The sequence below is a fragment of the Dendrobates tinctorius genome, unplaced genomic scaffold, assembly GCF_039654945.1.
Source record: "Dendrobates tinctorius isolate UK_male_01 unplaced genomic scaffold, ASM3965494v1 ptg000204l, whole genome shotgun sequence".
Taxonomy (NCBI): Eukaryota; Metazoa; Chordata; class Amphibia; order Anura; family Dendrobatidae; genus Dendrobates; species Dendrobates tinctorius.
The window spans coordinates 2188745-2208625 of NW_027361871.1; the positions used below are offsets into that span (position 1 = coordinate 2188745).

Consider the following 19881-nt stretch of genomic DNA (forward strand, 5'->3'; position numbering starts at 1 on the left):
ATGGCAAAACCAAAAGGAGGAAAAATTATGACTAATTGATATTAAAAACCTCAGCACTGGTTCATTTCTGATAGAGTTTTCCCCAAGCTAACTTCAAACAACAGGCACTGTAGTTGACGAGATAAGGCAACTCTGACAAAAGCCAACATACAATCTTCAGTGAAAAAACACTGACTGGTAAAAACCCTCTCAACATCTTCCCACCTAAACGCACAGGTGCTATGTAGACGAGGTGGGCGAGTGGTTAAGGCGATGGACTGCTTATCCATTGTGCTCTGAATGCATGGGTTCGAATCCCAACCTCGTCGGATTAATCTGCTTCTTCTTTCGTGTTGAATGGTTTGGTTTTCATTTTTAACCCAAGCGGTGGACACTTCAAGCATGAAAGTTTACAATACTCCTGTGCTGCTATCAAACTTTGCAGAGTCAGATCTGTAAATCCACTGGTTTTAATTTGTAAAGGTTGATGCCATCCTATATTCTGTAAAGAAAATTATATCCTCTAATTCCTTTTAAAGTGTTTCAACAGCAGAGAATTTTTTTTCTCAATTGCACTATATTAGGGCTGTGGGAAATTAATATTTGATGACAAACAAGAGTAAAAGTCCTCTTTTTGGGGTAAAAACCCACAAAATGAGATGAAGAATAGAAAGCACTGCTGACATTCAAAATCAAGATTTTCCATTTACTAAATAGGCTCTTTGACCAACTAAGCCAAAGGACAAACAGGTGTGATACATTAGAAAGCCTGCTTAGAGAGTTAAACAGCCCTAAAATGAGATAAAGAAGGAAGAGGACTGCTGGCATTCAAATTCAAAATTTTCTGTTTACTAAACAGGCTCTTTGACCAACTAAGACAAAGGACAAACAGGTGTGATACATTAGAAAGCCTGCTTAGAGAGTTAAGAAGCCCCAAACTGACATAAAGAAAGAATAGCACTGCTGGCATTCAAATTCAAGATTTTCTGTTTACTAAACAGGCTCTTTGACCAACTAAGACAAAGTACAAACAGGTGTGATACATTAGAAAGCCTGCATAGAGAGTTAAGAAGCCCCAAACTGACATAAAGAAAGAATAGCACTGCTGGCATTCAAATTCAAGATTTTCTGTTTATTAAACAGGCTCTTTGACCAACTAAGCCAAAGGACATAAAGGTGAGAGACATTGGATAAACGGATTAGAGATGCATAGAAAGGAGGCATTTCAAAACAAAAGCAACTGGTTTTACATTGTCATGCTTGAAGCCATCTTTCTTCCTTTATATCTCATAGATAGAAGAGATTTTTAATCTCACAATTGCACTATCAGTCGCAAGTGAAACACCTATTTTTAAGATAGGAAGCTTCTTTGTGAGGAGATGAAAACAAGGCACTGCTGAGATTCAAACTCAGGATCTCCTGTTTACTAGACAGGCGCTTTAACCAACTAAGCCACAGAACCTGAAGATGGCATGCATTTGAAATCCAAGGAAGATTGAAGCACCAAACGAACATTCAACTGGTTAGCGCAGCAAAACAATATTGAGCTTGAGTTCCATTCCACGTAGAGCAGAAACATGGAATAAGATTTCAATCTCAGTCATAACACTTAAGAAGCCAAGTAAATTTTGAAGAGCATTCATTTAAAAGACTGACAAATTTACAGAAGCTGTATCGAGGACAAAGGCTTTGAAGTTTTGCAATTGAGTGAGCCATCTTTTAGCACAGCTGAAATTTGGGACTTGTTTTGCTTCCAAGTTATGACACAGAATAGACAGACTGAAGAAATGCCATGGCAAAACCAAAAGGAGGAAAAATTATGACTAATTGATATTAAAAACCTCAGCACTGGTTCATTTCTGGTAGAGTTTTCCCCAAGCTAACTTCAAACAACAGGCACTGTAGTTGACGAGATAAGGCAACTCTGACAAAAGCCAACATACAATCTTCAGTGAAAAAACACTGACTGGTAAAAACCCTCTCAACATCTTCCCACCTAAACGCAGAGGTGCTATGTAGACGAGGTGGCCGAGTGGTTAAGGCGATGGACTGCTAATCCATTGTGCTCTGCATGCATGGGTTCGAATCCCATCCTCGTCGGATTAATCTGCTTCTTCTTTCGTGTTGAATGGTTTGGTTTTCATTTTTAACCCAAGCGGTGGACACTTCAAGCATGAAAGTTTACAATACGCCTGTGCTGCTATCAAACTTTGCAGAGTCAGATCTGTAAATCCACTTGTTTTAATTTGTAAAGGTTGATGCCATCCTATATTCTGTAAAGAAAATTATATCCTCTAATTCCTTTTAAAGTGTTTCAACAGCAGAGAATTTTTTTTCTCAATTGCACTATATTAGGGCTGTGGGAAATTAATATTTGATGACAAACAAGAGTAAAAGTCCTCTTTTTGGGGTAAAAACCCACAAAATGAGATGAAGAATAGAAAGCACTGCTGACATTCAAAATCAAGATTTTCCATTTACTAAATAGGCTCTTTGACAAACTAAGCCAAAGGAAAAACAGGTGTGATACATTAGAAAGCCTGCTTAGAGAGTTAAACAGCCCTAAAATGAGATAAAGAAGGAAGAGGACTGCTGGCATTCAAATTCAAAATTTTCTGTTTACTAAACAGGCTCTTTGACCAACTAAGACAAAGGACAAACAGGTGTGATACATTAGAAAGCCTGCTTAGAGAGTTAAGAAGCCCCAAACTGACATAAAGAAAGAATAGCACTGCTGGCATTCAAATTCAAGATTTTCTGTTTACTAAACAGGCTCTTTGACCAACTAAGACAAAGTACAAACAGGTGTGATACATTAGAAAGCCTGCATAGAGAGTTAAGAAGCCCCAAACTGACATAAAGAAAGAATAGCACTGCTGGCATTCAAATTCAAGATTTTCTGTTTACTAAACAGGCTCTTTGACCAACTAAGCCAAAGGACATAAAGGTGATCGACATTGGATAAACGGATTAGAGATGCATAGAAAGGAGGCATTTCAAAACAAAAGCAACTGGTTTTACATTGTCATGCTTGAAGCCATCTTTCTTCCTTTATATCTCATAGATAGAAGAGATTTTTAATCTCACAATTGCACTATCTGTCGCAAGTGAAACACCTATTTTTAAGATAGGAAGCTTCTTTGTGAGGAGATGAAAACAAGGCACTGCTGAGATTCAAACTTAGGATCTCCTGTTTACTAGACAGGCGCTTTAACCAACTAAGCCACAGAACCTGAAGATGGCATGCATTTGAAATCCAAGGAAGATTGAAGCACCAATCGAACATTCAACTGGTTAGCGCAGCAAAACAATATTGAGCTTGAGTTCCATTCCACGTAGAGCAGAAACATGGAATAAGATTTCAATCTCAGTCATAACACTTAAGAAGCCAAGTAAATTTTGAAGAGCATTCATTTAAAAGACTGACAAATTTACAGAAGCTGTATCGAGGACAAAGGCTTTGAAGTTTTGCAATTGAATGAGCCATCTTTTAGCACAGCTGAAATTTGGGACTTGTTTTGCTTCCAAGTTATGACACAGAATAGACAGATTGAAGAAATGCCATGGCAAAACCAAAAGGAGGAAAAATTATGACTAATTGATATTAAAAACCTCAGCACTGGTTCATTTCTGATAGAGTTTTCCCCAAGCTAACTTCAAACAACAGGCACTGTAGTTGACGAGATAAGGCAACTCTGACAAAAGCCAACATACAATCTTCAGTGAAAAAACACTGACTGGTAAAAACCCTCTCAACATCTTCCCACCTAAACGCACAGGTGCTATGTAGATGAGGTGGCCGAGTGGTTAAGGCGATTGACTGCTAATCCATTGTGCTCTGAATGCATGGGTTCGAATCCCATCCTCGTCGGATTAATCTGCTTCTTCTTTCGTGTTGAATGGTTTGGTTTTCATTTTTAACCCAAGCGGTGGACACTTCAAGCATGAAAGTTTACAATACTCCTGTGCTGCTATCAAACTTTGCAGAGTCAGATCTGTAAATCCACTGGTTTTAATTTGTAAAGGTTGATGCCATCCTATATTCTGTAAAGAAAATTATATCCTCTAATTCCTTTTAAAGTGTTTCAACAGCAGAGAATTTTTTTTCTCAATTGCACTATATTAGGGCTGTGGGAAATTAATATTTGATGACAAACAAGAGTAAAAGTCCTCTTTTTGGGGTAAAAACCCACAAAATGAGATGAAGAATAGAAAGCACTGCTGACATTCAAAATCAAGATTTTCCATTTACTAAATAGGCTCTTTGACCAACTAAGCCAAAGGACAAACAGGTGTGATACATTAGAAAGCCTGCTTAGAGAGTTAAACAGCCCTAAAATGAGATAAAGAAGGAAGAGGACTGCTGGCATTCAAATTCAAAATTTTCTGTTTACTAAACAGGCTCTTTGACCAACTAAGACAAAGGACAAACAGGTGTGATACATTAGAAAGCCTGCTTAGAGAGTTAAGAAGCCCCAAACTGACATAAAGAAAGAATAGCACTGCTGGCATTCAAATTCAAGATTTTCTGTTTACTAAACAGGCTCTTTGACCAACTAAGACAAAGTACAAACAGGTGTGATACATTAGAAAGCCTGCATAGAGAGTTAAGAAGCCCCAAACTGACATAAAGAAAGAATAGCACTGCTGGCATTCAAATTCAAGATTTTCTGTTTACTAAACAGGCTCTTTGACCAACTAAGCCAAAGGACATAAAGGTGAGAGACATTGGATAAACGGATTAGAGATGCATAGAAAGGAGGCATTTCAAAACAAAAGCAACTGGTTTTACATTGTCATGCTTGAAGCCATCTTTCTTCCTTTATATCTCATAGATAGAAGAGATTTTTAATCTCACAATTGCACTATCAGTCGCAAGTGAAACACCTATTTTTAAGATAGGAAGCTTCTTTGTGAGGAGATGAAAACAAGGCACTGCTGAGATTCAAACTCAGGATCTCCTGTTTACTAGACAGGCGCTTTAACCAACTAAGCCACAGAACCTGAAGATGGCATGCATTTGAAATCCAAGGAAGATTGAAGCACCAATCGAACATTCAACTGGTTAGCGCAGCAAAACAATATTGAGCTTGAGTTCCATTCCACGTAGAGCAGAAACATGGAATAAGATTTCAATCTCAGTCATAACACTTAAGAAGCCAAGTAAATTTTGAAGAGCATTCATTTAAAAGACTGACAAATTTACAGAAGCTGTATCGAGGACAAAGGCTTTGAAGTTTTGCAATTGAATGAGCCATCTTTTAGCACAGCTGAAATTTGGGACTTGTTTTGCTTCCAAGTTATGACACAGAATAGACAGACTGAAGAAATGCCATGGCAAAACCAAAAGGAGGAAAAATTATGACTAATTGATATTAAAAACCTCAGCACTGGTTCATTTCTGATAGAGTTTTCCCCAAGCTAACTTCAAACAACAGGCACTGTAGTTGACGAGATAAGGCAACTCTGACAAAAGCCAACATACAATCTTCAGTGAAAAAACACTGACTGGTAAAAACCCTCTCAACATCTTCCCACCTAAACGCACAGGTGCTATGTAGACGAGGTGGCCGAGTGGTTAAGGCGATGGACTGCTAATCCATTGTGCTCTGCATGCATGGGTTCGAATCCCATCCTCGTCGGATTAATCTGCTTCTTCTTTCGTGTTGAATGGTTTGGTTTTCATTTTTAACCCAAGCGGTGGACACTTCAAGCATGAAAGTTTACAATACGCCTGTGCTGCTATCAAACTTTGCAGAGTCAGATCTGTAAATCCACTTGTTTTAATTTGTAAAGCTTGATGCCATCCTATATTCTGTAAAGAAAATTATATCCTCTAATTCCTTTTAAAGTGTTTCAACAGCAGAGAATTTTTTTTCTCAATTGCACTATATTAGGGCTGTGGGAAATTAATATTTGATGACAAACAAGAGTAAAAGTCCTCTTTTTGGGGTAAAAACCCACAAAATGAGATGAAGAATAGAAAGCACTGCTGACATTCAAAATCAAGATTTTCCATTTACTAAATAGGCTCTTTGACTAACTAAGCCAAAGGACAAACAGGTGTGATACATTAGAAAGCCTGCTTAGAGAGTTAAACAGCCCTAAACTGAGATAAAGAAGGAAGAGGACTGCTGGCATTCAAATTCAAGATTTTCTGTTTACTAAATAGGCTCTTTGACCAACTAAGCCAAAGGACAAACAGGTGTGATACATTAGAAAGCCTGCTTAGAGAGTTAAACAGCCCTAAAATGAGATAAAGAAGGAAGAGGACTGCTGGCATTCAAATTCAAAATTTTCTGTTTACTAAACAGGCTCTTTGACCAACTAAGACAAAGGACAAACAGGTGTGATACATTAGAAAGCCTGCTTAGAGAGTTAAGAAGCCCCAAACTGACATAAAGAAAGAATAGCACTGCTGGCATTCAAATTCAAGATTTTCTGTTTACTAAACAGGCTCTTTGACCAACTAAGACAAAGTACAAACAGGTGTGATACATTAGAAAGCCTGCATAGAGAGTTAAGAAGCCCCAAACTGACATAAAGAAAGAATAGCACTGCTGGCATTCAAATTCAAGATTTTCTGTTTACTAAACAGGCTCTTTGACCAACTAAGCCAAAGGACATAAAGGTGAGAGACATTGGATAAACGGATTAGAGATGCATAGAAAGGAGGCATTTCAAAACAAAAGCAACTGGTTTTACATTGTCATGCTTGAAGCCATCTTTCTTCCTTTATATCTCATAGATAGAAGAGATTTTTAATCTCACAATTGCACTATCAGTCGCAAGTGAAACACCTATTTTTAAGATAGGAAGCTTCTTTGTGAGGAGATGAAAACAAGGCACTGCTGAGATTCAAACTCAGGATCTCCTGTTTACTAGACAGGCGCTTTAACCAACTAAGCCACAGCACCTGAAGATGGCATGCATTTGAAATCCAAGGAAGATTGAAGCACCAAACGAACATTCAACTGGTTAGCGCAGCAAAACAATATTGAGCTTGAGTTCCATTCCACGTAGAGCAGAAACATGGAATAAGATTTCAATCTCAGTCATAACACTTAAGAAGCTAAGTAAATTTTGAAGAGCATTCATTTAAAAGACTGACAAATTTACAGAAGCTGTATCGAGGACAAAGGCTTTGAAGTTTTGCAATTGAGTGAGCCATCTTTTAGCACAGCTGAAATTTGGGACTTGTTTTGCTTCCAAGTTATGACACAGAATAGACAGACTGAAGAAATGCCATGGCAAAACCAAAAGGAGGAAAAATTATGACTAATTGATATTAAAAACCTCAGCACTGGTTCATTTCTGATAGAGTTTTCCCCAAGCTAACTTCAAACAACAGGCACTGTAGTTGACGAGATAAGGCAACTCTGACAAAAGCCAACATACAATCTTCAGTGAAAAAACACTGACTGGTAAAAACCCTCTCAACATCTTCCCACCTAAACGCAGAGGTGCTATGTAGACGAGGTGGCCGAGTGGTTAAGGCGATGGACTGCTAATCCATTGTGCTCTGCATGCATGGGTTCGAATCCCATCCTCGTCGGATTAATCTGCTTCTTCTTTCGTGTTGAATGGTTTGGTTTTCATTTTTAACCCAAGCGGTGGACACTTCAAGCATGAAAGTTTACAATACGCCTGTGCTGCTATCAAACTTTGCAGAGTCAGATCTGTAAATCCACTTGTTTTAATTTGTAAAGCTTGATGCCATCCTATATTCTGTAAAGAAAATTATATCCTCTAATTCCTTTTAAAGTGTTTCAACAGCAGATAATTTTTTTTCTCAATTGCACTATATTAGGGCTGTGGGAAATTAATATTTGATGACAAACAAGAGTAAAAGTCCTCTTTTTGGGGTAAAAACCCACAAAATGAGATGAAGAATAGAAAGCACTGCTGACATTCAAAATCAAGATTTTCCATTTACTAAATAGGCTCTTTGACCAACTAAGCCAAAGGACAAACAGGTGTGATACATTAGAAAGCCTGCTTAGAGAGTTAAACAGCCCTAAACTGAGATAAAGAAGGAAGAGGACTGCTGACATTCAAAATCAAGATTTTCCATTTACTAAATAGGCTCTTTGACAAACTAAGCCAAAGGAAAAACAGGTGTGATACATTAGAAAGCCTGCTTAGAGAGTTAAACAGCCCTAAAATGAGATAAAGAAGGAAGAGGACTGCTGGCATTCAAATTCAAAATTTTCTGTTTACTAAACAGGCTCTTTGACCAACTAAGACAAAGGACAAACAGGTGTGATACATTAGAAAGCCTGCTTAGAGAGTTAAGAAGCCCCAAACTGACATAAAGAAAGAATAGCACTGCTGGCATTCAAATTCAAGATTTTCTGTTTACTAAACAGGCTCTTTGACCAACTAAGACAAAGTACAAACAGGTGTGATACATTAGAAAGCCTGCATAGAGAGTTAAGAAGCCCCAAACTGACATAAAGAAAGAATAGCACTGCTGGCATTCAAATTCAAGATTTTCTGTTTACTAAACAGGCTCTTTGACCAACTAAGCCAAAGGACATAAAGGTGAGAGACATTGGATAAACGGATTAGAGATGCATAGAAAGGAGGCATTTCAAAACAAAAGCAACTGGTTTTACATTGTCATGCTTGAAGCCATCTTTCTTCCTTTATATCTCATAGATAGAAGAGATTTTTAATCTCACAATTGCACTATCAGTCGCAAGTGAAACACCTATTTTTAAGATAGGAAGCTTCTTTGTGAGGAGATGAAAACAAGGCACTGCTGAGATTCAAACTCAGGATCTCCTGTTTACTAGACAGGCGCTTTAACCAACTAAGCCACAGCACCTGAAGATGGCATGCATTTGAAATCCAAGGAAGATTGAAGCACCAAACGAACATTCAACTGGTTAGCGCAGCAAAACAATATTGAGCTTGAGTTCCATTCCACGTAGAGCAGAAACATGGAATAAGATTTCAATCTCAGTCATAACACTTAAGAAGCTAAGTAAATTTTGAAGAGCATTCATTTAAAAGACTGACAAATTTACAGAAGCTGTATCGAGGACAAAGGCTTTGAAGTTTTGCAATTGAGTGAGCCATCTTTTAGCACAGCTGAAATTTGGGACTTGTTTTGCTTCCAAGTTATGACACAGAATAGACAGACTGAAGAAATGCCATGGCAAAACCAAAAGGAGGAAAAATTATGACTAATTGATATTAAAAACCTCAGCACTGGTTCATTTCTGATAGAGTTTTCCCCAAGCTAACTTCAAACAACAGGCACTGTAGTTGACGAGATAAGGCAACTCTGACAAAAGCCAACATACAATCTTCAGTGAAAAAACACTGACTGGTAAAAACCCTCTCAACATCTTCCCACCTAAACGCAGAGGTGCTATGTAGACGAGGTGGCCGAGTGGTTAAGGCGATGGACTGCTAATCCATTGTGCTCTGCATGCATGGGTTCGAATCCCATCCTCGTCGGATTAATCTGCTTCTTCTTTCGTGTTGAATGGTTTGGTTTTCATTTTTAACCCAAGCGGTGGACACTTCAAGCATGAAAGTTTACAATACGCCTGTGCTGCTATCAAACTTTGCAGAGTCAGATCTGTAAATCCACTTGTTTTAATTTGTAAAGCTTGATGCCATCCTATATTCTGTAAAGAAAATTATATCCTCTAATTCCTTTTAAAGTGTTTCAACAGCAGATAATTTTTTTTCTCAATTGCACTATATTAGGGCTGTGGGAAATTAATATTTGATGACAAACAAGAGTAAAAGTCCTCTTTTTGGGGTAAAAACCCACAAAATGAGATGAAGAATAGAAAGCACTGCTGACATTCAAAATCAAGATTTTCCATTTACTAAATAGGCTCTTTGACCAACTAAGCCAAAGGACAAACAGGTGTGATACATTAGAAAGCCTGCTTAGAGAGTTAAACAGCCCTAAACTGAGATAAAGAAGGAAGAGGACTGCTGACATTCAAAATCAAGATTTTCCATTTACTAAATAGGCTCTTTGACAAACTAAGCCAAAGGAAAAACAGGTGTGATACATTAGAAAGCCTGCTTAGAGAGTTAAACAGCCCTAAAATGAGATAAAGAAGGAAGAGGACTGCTGGCATTCAAATTCAAAATTTTCTGTTTACTAAACAGGCTCTTTGACCAACTAAGACAAAGGACAAACAGGTGTGATACATTAGAAAGCCTGCTTAGAGAGTTACGAAGCCCCAAACTGACATAAAGAAAGAATAGCACTGCTGGCATTCAAATTCAAGATTTTCTGTTTACTAAACAGGCTCTTTGACCAACTAAGACAAAGTACAAACAGGTGTGATACATTAGAAAGCCTGCATAGAGAGTTAAGAAGCCCCAAACTGACATAAAGAAAGAATAGCACTGCTGGCATTCAAATTCAAGATTTTCTGTTTACTAAACAGGCTCTTTGACCAACTAAGCCAAAGGACATAAAGGTGATCGACATTGGATAAACGGATTAGAGATGCATAGAAAGGAGGCATTTCAAAACAAAAGCAACTGGTTTTACATTGTCATGCTTGAAACCATCTTTCTTCCTTTATATCTCATAGATAGAAGAGATTTTTAATCTCACAATTGCACTATCTGTCGCAAGTGAAACACCTATTTTTAAGATAGGAAGCTTCTTTGTGAGGAGATGAAAACAAGGCACTGCTGAGATTCAAACTTAGGATCGCCTGTTTACTAGACAGGCGCTTTAACCAACTAAGCCACAGAACCTGAAGATGGCATGCATTTGAAATCCAAGGAAGATTGAAGCACCAATCGAACATTCAACTGGTTAGCGCAGCAAAACAATATTGAGCTTGAGTTCCATTCCACGTAGAGCAGAAACATGGAATAAGATTTCAATCTCAGTCATAACACTTAAGAAGCCAAGTAAATTTTGAAGAGCATTCATTTAAAAGACTGACAAATTTACAGAAGCTGTATCGAGGACAAAGGCTTTGAAGTTTTGCAATTGAATGAGCCATCTTTTAGCACAGCTGAAATTTGGGACTTGTTTTGCTTCCAAGTTATGACACAGAATAGACAGATTGAAGAAATGCCATGGCAAAACCAAAAGGAGGAAAAATTATGACTAATTGATATTAAAAACCTCAGCACTGGTTTATTTCTGATAGAGTTTTCCCCAAGCTAACTTCAAACAACAGGCACTGTAGTTGACGAGATAAGGCAACTCTGACAAAAGCCAACATACAATCTTCAGTGAAAAAACACTGACTGGTAAAAACCCTCTCAACATCTTCCCACCTAAACGCACAGGTGCTATGTAGACGAGGTGGCCGAGTGGTTAAGGCGATTGACTGCTAATCCATTGTGCTCTGAATGCATGGGTTCGAATCCCATCCTCGTCGGATTAATCTGCTTCTTCTTTCGTGTTGAATGGTTTGGTTTTCATTTTTAACCCAAGCGGTGGACACTTCAAGCATGAAAGTTTACAATACTCCTGTGCTGCTATCAAACTTTGCAGAGTCAGATCTGTAAATCCACTGGTTTTAATTTGTAAAGGTTGATGCCATCCTATATTCTGTAAAGAAAATTATATCCTCTAATTCCTTTTAAAGTGTTTCAACAGCAGAGAATTTTTTTTCTCAATTGCACTATATTAGGGCTGTGGGAAATTAATATTTGATGACAAACAAGAGTAAAAGTCCTCTTTTTGGGGTAAAAACCCACAAAATGAGATGAAGAATAGAAAGCACTGCTGACATTCAAAATCAAGATTTTCCATTTACTAAATAGGCTCTTTGACCAACTAAGCCAAAGGACAAACAGGTGTGATACATTAGAAAGCCTGCTTAGAAAGTTAAACAGCCCTAAAATGAGATAAAGAAGGAAGAGGACTGCTGGCATTCAAATTCAAAATTTTCTGTTTACTAAACAGGCTCTTTGACCAACTAAGACAAAGGACAAACAGGTGTGATACATTAGAAAGCCTGCTTAGAGAGTTAAGAAGCCCCAAACTGACATAAAGAAAGAATAGCACTGCTGGCATTCAAATTCAAGATTTTCTGTTTACTAAACAGGCTCTTTGACCAACTAAGACAAAGTACAAACAGGTGTGATACATTAGAAAGCCTGCATAGAGAGTTAAGAAGCCCCAAACTGACATAAAGAAAGAATAGCACTGCTGGCATTCAAATTCAAGATTTTCTGTTTACTAAACAGGCTCTTTGACCAACTAAGCCAAAGGACATAAAGGTGAGAGACATTGGATAAACGGATTAGAGATGCATAGAAAGGAGGCATTTCAAAACAAAAGCAACTGGTTTTACATTGTCATGCTTGAAGCCATCTTTCTTCCTTTATATCTCATAGATAGAAGAGATTTTTAATCTCACAATTGCACTATCAGTCGCAAGTGAAACACCTATTTTTAAGATAGGAAGCTTCTTTGTGAGGAGATGAAAACAAGGCACTGCTGAGATTCAAACTCAGGATCTCCTGTTTACTAGACAGGCGCTTTAACCAACTAAGCCACAGAACCTGAAGATGGCATGCATTTGAAATCCAAGGAAGATTGAAGCACCAATCGAACATTCAACTGGTTAGCGCAGCAAAACAATATTGAGCTTGAGTTCCATTCCACGTAGAGCAGAAACATGGAATAAGATTTCAATCTCAGTCATAACACTTAAGAAGCCAAGTAAATTTTGAAGAGCATTCATTTAAAAGACTGACAAATTTACAGAAGCTGTATCGAGGACAAAGGCTTTGAAGTTTTGCAATTGAATGAGCCATCTTTTAGCACAGCTGAAATTTGGGACTTGTTTTGCTTCCAAGTTATGACACAGAATAGACAGACTGAAGAAATGCCATGGCAAAACCAAAAGGAGGAAAAATTATGACTAATTGATATTAAAAACCTCAGCACTGGTTCATTTCTGATAGAGTTTTCCCCAAGCTAACTTCAAACAACAGGCACTGTAGTTGACGAGATAAGGCAACTCTGACAAAAGCCAGCATACAATCTTCAGTGAAAAAACACTGACTGGTAAAAACCCTCTCAACATCTTCCCACCTAAACGCACAGGTGCTATGTAGACGAGGTGGCCGAGTGGTTAAGGCGATGGACTGCTAATCCATTGTGCTCTGCATGCATGGGTTCGAATCCCATCCTCGTCGGATTAATCTGCTTCTTCTTTCGTGTTGAATGGTTTGGTTTTCATTTTTAACCCAAGCGGTGGACACTTCAAGCATGAAAGTTTACAATACGCCTGTGCTGCTATCAAACTTTGCAGAGTCAGATCTGTAAATCCACTTGTTTTAATTTGTAAAGCTTGATGCCATCCTATATTCTGTAAAGAAAATTATATCCTCTAATTCCTTTTAAAGTGTTTCAACAGCAGAGAATTTTTTTTCTCAATTGCACTATATTAGGGCTGTGGGAAATTAATATTTGATGACAAACAAGAGTAAAAGTCCTCTTTTTGGGGTAAAAACCCACAAAATGAGATGAAGAATAGAAAGCACTGCTGACATTCAAAATCAAGATTTTCCATTTACTAAATAGGCTCTTTGACCAACTAAGCCAAAGGACAAACAGGTGTGATACATTAGAAAGCCTGCTTAGAGAGTTAAACAGCCCTAAACTGAGATAAAGAAGGAAGAGGACTGCTGGCATTCAAATTCAAGATTTTCTGTTTACTAAATAGGCTCTTTGACCAACTAAGACAAAGGACAAACAGGTGTGATACATTAGAAAGCCTGCTTAGAGAGTTAAACAGCCCTAAAATGAGATAAAGAAGGAAGAGGACTGCTGGCATTCAAATTCAAAATTTTCTGTTTACTAAACAGGCTCTTTGACCAACTAAGACAAAGGACAAACAGGTGTGATACATTAGAAAGCCTGCTTAGAGAGTTAAGAAGCCCCAAACTGACATAAAGAAAGAATAGCACTGCTGGCATTCAAATTCAAGATTTTCTGTTTACTAAACAGGCTCTTTGACCAACTAAGACAAAGTACAAACAGGTGTGATACATTAGAAAGCCTGCATAGAGAGTTAAGAAGCCCCAAACTGACATAAAGAAAGAATAGCACTGCTGGCATTCAAATTCAAGATTTTCTGTTTACTAAACAGGCTCTTTGACCAACTAAGCCAAAGGACATAAAGGTGAGAGACATTGGATAAACGGATTAGAGATGCATAGAAAGGAGGCATTTCAAAACAAAAGCAACTGGTTTTACATTGTCATGCTTGAAGCCATCTTACTTCCTTTATATCTCATAGATAGAAGAGATTTTTAATCTCACAATTGCACAATCAGTCGCAAGTGAAACATCTATTTTTAAGATAGGAAGCTTCTTTGTGAGGAGATGAAAACAAGACACTGCTGAGATTCAAACTCAGGATCTCCTGTTTACTAGACAGGCGCTTTAACCAACTAAGCCACAGAACCTGAAGATGGCATGCATTTGAAATCCAAGGAAGATTGAAGCACCAATCGAACATTCAACTGGTTAGCGCAGCAAAACAATATTGAGCTTGAGTTCCATACCACGTAGAGCAGAAACATGGAATAAGATTTGAATCTCAGTCATAACACTTCAGAAGCCAAGTAAATTTTGAAGAGCATTCATTTAAAAGACTGACAAATTTACAGAAGCTGTATCGAGGACAAAGGCTTTGAAGTTTTGCAATTGAATGAGCCATCTTTTAGCACAGCTGAAATTTGGGACTTGTTTTGCTTCCAAATTATGACACAGAATAGACAGACTGAAGAAATGCCATGGCAAAACCAAAAGGAGGAAAAATTATGACTAATTGATATTAAAAACCTCAGCACTGGTTCATTTCTGATAGAGTTTTCCCCAAGCTAACTTCAAACAACAGGCACTGTAGTTGACGAGATAAGGCAACTCTGACAAAAGCCAACATACAATCTTCAGTGAAAAAACACTGACTGGTAAAAACCCTCTCAACATCTTCCCACCTAAACGCACAGGTGCTATGTAGACGAGGTGGCCGAGTGGTTAAGGCGATGGACTGCTAATCCATTGTGCTCTGCATGCATGGGTTCGAATCCCATCCTCGTCGGATTAATCTGTTTCTTCTTTCGTGTTGAATGGTTTGGTTTTCATTTTTAACCCAAGCGGTGGACACTTCAAGCATGAAAGTTTACAATACGCCTGTGCTGCTATCAAACTTTGCAGAGTCAGATCTGTAAATCCACTTGTTTTAATTTGTAAAGCTTGATGCCATCCTATATTCTGTAAAGAAAATTATATCCTCTAATTCCTTTTAAAGTGTTTCAACAGCAGATAATTTTTTTTCTCAATTGCACTATATTAGGGCTGTGGGAAATTAATATTTGATGACAAACAAGAGTAAAAGTCCTCTTTTTGGGGTAAAAACCCACAAAATGAGATGAAGAATAGAAAGCACTGCTGACATTCAAAATCAAGATTTTCCATTTACTAAATAGGCTCTTTGACCAACTAAGCCAAAGGACAAACAGGTGTGATACATTAGAAAGCCTGCTTAGAGAGTTAAACAGCCCTAAACTGAGATAAAGAAGGAAGAGGACTGCTGGCATTCAAATTCAAGATTTTCTGTTTACTAAATAGGCTCTTTGACCAACTAAGACAAAGGACAAACAGGTGTGATACATTAGAAAGCCTGCTTAGAGAGTTAAACAGCCCTAAAATGAGATAAAGAAGGAAGAGGACTGCTGGCATTCAAATTCAAAATTTTCTGTTTACTAAACAGGCTCTTTGACCAACTAAGACAAAGTACAAACAGGTGTGATACATTAGAAAGCCTGCTTAGAGAGTTAAGAAGCCCCAAACTGACATAAAGAAAGAATAGCACTGCTGGCATTCAAATTCAAGATTTTCTGTTTACTAAACAGGCTCTTTGACCAACTAAGACAAAGTACAAACAGGTGTGATACATTAGAAAGCCTGCATAGAGAGTTAAGAAGCCCCAAACTGACATAAAGAAAGAATAGCACTGCTGGCATTCAAATTCAAGATTTTCTGTTTACTAAACAGGCTCTTTGACCAACTAAGCCAAAGGACATAAAGGTGAGAGACATTGGATAAACGGATTAGAGATGCATAGAAAGGAGGCATTTCAAAACAAAAGCAACTGGTTTTACATTGTCATGCTTGAAGCCATCTTACTTCCTTTATATCTCATAGATAGAAGAGATTTTTAATCTCACAATTGCACAATCAGTCGCAAGTGAAACATCTATTTTTAAGATAGGAAGCTTCTTTGTGAGGAGATGAAAACAAGACACTGCTGAGATTCAAACTCAGGATCTCCTGTTTACTAGACAGGCGCTTTAACCAACTAAGCCACAGAACCTGAAGATGGCATGCATTTGAAATCCAAGGAAGATTGAAGCACCAATCGAACATTCAACTGGTTAGCGCAGCAAAACAATATTGAGCTTGAGTTCCATACCACGTAGAGCAGAAACATGGAATAAGATTTGAATCTCAGTCATAACACTTCAGAAGCCAAGTAAATTTTGAAGAGCATTCATTTAAAAGACTGACAAATTTACAGAAGCTGTATCGAGGACAAAGGCTTTGAAGTTTTGCAATTGAATGAGCCATCTTTTAGCACAGCTGAAATTTGGGACTTGTTTTGCTTCCAAATTATGACACAGAATAGACAGACTGAAGAAATGCCATGGCAAAACCAAAAGGAGGAAAAATTATGACTAATTGATATTAAAAACCTCAGCACTGGTTCATTTCTGATAGAGTTTTCCCCAAGCTAACTTCAAACAACAGGCACTGTAGTTGACGAGATAAGGCAACTCTGACAAAAGCCAACATACAATCTTCAGTGAAAAAACACTGACTGGTAAAAACCCTCTCAACATCTTCCCACCTAAACGCACAGGTGCTATGTAGACGAGGTGGCCGAGTGGTTAAGGCGATGGACTGCTAATCCATTGTGCTCTGCATGCATGGGTTCGAATCCCATCCTCGTCAGATTAATCTGTTTCTTCTTTCGTGTTGAATGGTTTGGTTTTCATTTTTAACCCAAGCGGTGGACACTTCAAGCATGAAAGTTTACAATACGCCTGTGCTGCTATCAAACTTTGCAGAGTCAGATCTGTAAATCCACTTGTTTTAATTTGTAAAGCTTGATGCCATCCTATATTCTGTAAAGAAAATTATATCCTCTAATTCCTTTTAAAGTGTTTCAACAGCAGATAATTTTTTTTCTCAATTGCACTATATTAGGGCTGTGGGAAATTAATATTTGATGACAAACAAGAGTAAAAGTCCTCTTTTTGGGGTAAAAACCCACAAAATGAGATGAAGAATAGAAAGCACTGCTGACATTCAAAATCAAGATTTTCCTTTTACTAAATAGGCTCTTTGACCAACTAAGCCAAAGGACAAACAGGTGAAAAACATTAAAAAGCCTGCTTAGAGAGTTAAACAGCCCTAAACTGAGATAAAGAAGGAAAAGGACTGCTGGCATTCAAATTCAAGATTTTCCATTTACTAAATAGGCTCTTTGACAAACTAAGACACAGGACAAACAGGTGTGATACATTAGAAAGCCTGCTTAGAGAGTTAAACAGCCCTAAACTGAGATAAAGAAGGAAGAGGACTGCTGGCATTCAAATTCAAGATTTTCTGTTTACTAAACAGGCTCTTTGACCAACTATGACAAAGGACAAACAGGTGTGATACATTAGAAAGCCTGCTTAGAGAGTTAAGAAGCCCCAAACTGACATAAAGAAAGAATAGCACTGCTGGCATTCAAATTCAAGATTTTCTGTTTACTAAACAGGCTCTTTGACCAACTAAGCCAAAGGACATAAAGGTGAGATACATTGGATAAACGGATTAGAGATGCATAGAAAGGAGGCATTTCAAAACTAAACCAACTGGTTTTACATTGTCATGCTTGAAGCCATCTTTCTTCCTTTATATCTCTTAGATAGAAGAGATTTTTCATCTCACAATTGCACTATCAGTCGCAAGTGAAACACCTATTTTTAAGATAGGAAGCTTCTTTGTGAGGAGATGAAAACAAGGCACTGCTGAGATTCGAACTCAGGATCTCCTGTTTACTAGACAGGCGCTTTAACCAACTAAGCTACAGCACCAGAAAATGGCATGCATTTGAAATCCAAGGAAGATTGAAGCACCAATCGAACATTCAACTGGTTAGCGCAGCAAAACAATATTGAGCTTGAGTTCCATTCCACGTAGAGCAGAAACATGGAATAAGATTTCAATCTCAGTCATAACACTTAAGAAGCCAAGTAAATTTTGAAGAGCATTCATTTAAAAGACTGACAAATTTACAGAAGCTGTATCGAGGACAAAGGCTTTGAAGTTTTGCAATTGAATGAGCCATCTTTTAGCACAGCTGAAATTTGGGACTTGTTTTGCTTCCAAGTTATGACACAGAATAGACAGATTGAAGAAATGCCATGGCAAAACCAAAAGGAGGAAAAATTATGACTAATTGATATTAAAAACCTCAGCACTGGTTCATTTCTGATAGAGTTTTCCCCAAGCTAACTTCAAACAACAGGCACTGTAGTTGACGAGATAAGTCAAATCTGACAAAAGCCAACATACAATCTTCAGTGAAAAAACACTGACTGGTAAAAACCCTCTCAACATTTTCCCACCTAAACGCACAGGTGCTATGTAGACGAGGTGGCCGAGTGGTTAAGGCGATGGACTGCTAATCCATTGTGCTCTGCATGCATGGGTTCGAATCCCATCCTCGTCGGATTAATCTGCTTCTTCTTTCGTGTTGAATGGTTTGATTTTCATTTTTAACCCAAGCGGTGGACACTTCAAGCATGAAAGTTTACAATACTCCTGTGCTGCTATCAAACTTTGCAGAGTCAGATCTGTAAATCCACTGGTTTTAATTTGTAAAGCTTGATGCCATCCTATATTCTGTAAAGAAAATTATATCCTCTAATTCCTTTTAAAGTGTTTCAACAGCAGAGAATTTTTTTTCTCAATTGCATTATATTAGGGCTATGGGAAATTAATATTTGATGACAAGCAAGAGTAAAAGTCCTCTTTTTTTTCTGGTAAAAACCCACAAAATGAGATGAAGAATAGAAAGCACTGCTGACATTCAAAATCAAGATTTTCCTTTTACTAAATAGGCTCTTTGACCAACTAAGCCAAAGGACAAACAGGTGAAAAACATTAAAAAGCCTGCTTAGAGAGTTAAACAGCCCTAAACTGAGATAAAGAAGGAAAAGGACTGCTGGCATTCAAATTCAAGATTTTCCATTTACTAAATAGGCTCTTTGACCAACTAAGACAAAGGACAAACAGGTGTGATACATTAGAAAGCCTGCTTAGAGAGTTAAACAGCCCTAAACTGAGATAAAGAAGGAAGAGGACTGCTGGCATTCAAATTCAAGATTTTCTGTTTACTAAACAGGCTCTTTGACCAACTAAGACAAAGGACAAACAGGTGTGATACATTAGAAAGCCTGCTTAGAGAGTTAAGAAGCCCCAAACTGACATAAAGAAAGAATAGCACTGCTGGCATTCAAATTCAAGATTTTCTGTTTACTAAACAGGCTCTTTGACCAACTATGACAAAGGACAAACAGGTGTGATATATTAGAAAGCCTGCTTAGAGAGTTAAGAAGCCCCAAACTGACATAAAGAAAGAATAGCACTGCTGGCATTCAAATTCAAGATTTTCTGTTTACTAAACAGGCTCTTTGACCAACTAAGCCAAAGGACATAAAGGTGAGATACATTGGATAAACGGATTAGAGATGCATAGAAAGGAGGCATTTCAAAACTAAATCAACTGGTTTTACATTGTCATGCTTGAAGCCATCTTTCTTCCTTTATATCTCTTAGATAGAAGAGATTTTTCATCTCACAATTGCACTATCAGTCGCAAG

General features: G+C 37.8%; 9 non-coding genes across 9 annotated transcripts; 8 read left to right on the forward strand and 1 right to left on the reverse strand.

The window, feature by feature from the left end:
* The first annotated feature begins 1997 nt into the window (after positions 1-1997).
* TRNAS-GCU (transfer RNA serine (anticodon GCU)) lies at positions 1998-2079 on the forward strand. Its single transcript has one exon. It is a non-coding gene; the product is annotated as a tRNA-Ser (tRNA).
* A 3460-nt stretch (positions 2080-5539) lies between these two features.
* On the forward strand, positions 5540-5621 carry TRNAS-GCU (transfer RNA serine (anticodon GCU)). Its single transcript has one exon. It is a non-coding gene; the product is annotated as a tRNA-Ser (tRNA).
* Positions 5622-7452: 1831 nt separating this feature from the next.
* TRNAS-GCU (transfer RNA serine (anticodon GCU)) lies at positions 7453-7534 on the forward strand. The gene has a single exon. It is a non-coding gene; the product is annotated as a tRNA-Ser (tRNA).
* Positions 7535-9365: 1831 nt separating this feature from the next.
* On the forward strand, positions 9366-9447 carry TRNAS-GCU (transfer RNA serine (anticodon GCU)). Its single transcript has one exon. It is a non-coding gene; the product is annotated as a tRNA-Ser (tRNA).
* Positions 9448-13049: 3602 nt separating this feature from the next.
* Positions 13050-13131, forward strand: TRNAS-GCU (transfer RNA serine (anticodon GCU)). Its single transcript has one exon. It is a non-coding gene; the product is annotated as a tRNA-Ser (tRNA).
* A 1831-nt stretch (positions 13132-14962) lies between these two features.
* Positions 14963-15044, forward strand: TRNAS-GCU (transfer RNA serine (anticodon GCU)). Its single transcript has one exon. It is a non-coding gene; the product is annotated as a tRNA-Ser (tRNA).
* A 1831-nt stretch (positions 15045-16875) lies between these two features.
* Positions 16876-16957, forward strand: TRNAS-GCU (transfer RNA serine (anticodon GCU)). The gene has a single exon. It is a non-coding gene; the product is annotated as a tRNA-Ser (tRNA).
* A 1059-nt stretch (positions 16958-18016) lies between these two features.
* Positions 18017-18090, reverse strand: TRNAT-AGU (transfer RNA threonine (anticodon AGU)). The gene has a single exon. It is a non-coding gene; the product is annotated as a tRNA-Thr (tRNA).
* Positions 18091-18646: 556 nt separating this feature from the next.
* Positions 18647-18728, forward strand: TRNAS-GCU (transfer RNA serine (anticodon GCU)). Its single transcript has one exon. It is a non-coding gene; the product is annotated as a tRNA-Ser (tRNA).
* The last annotated feature ends 1153 nt before the right edge of the window (positions 18729-19881 follow it).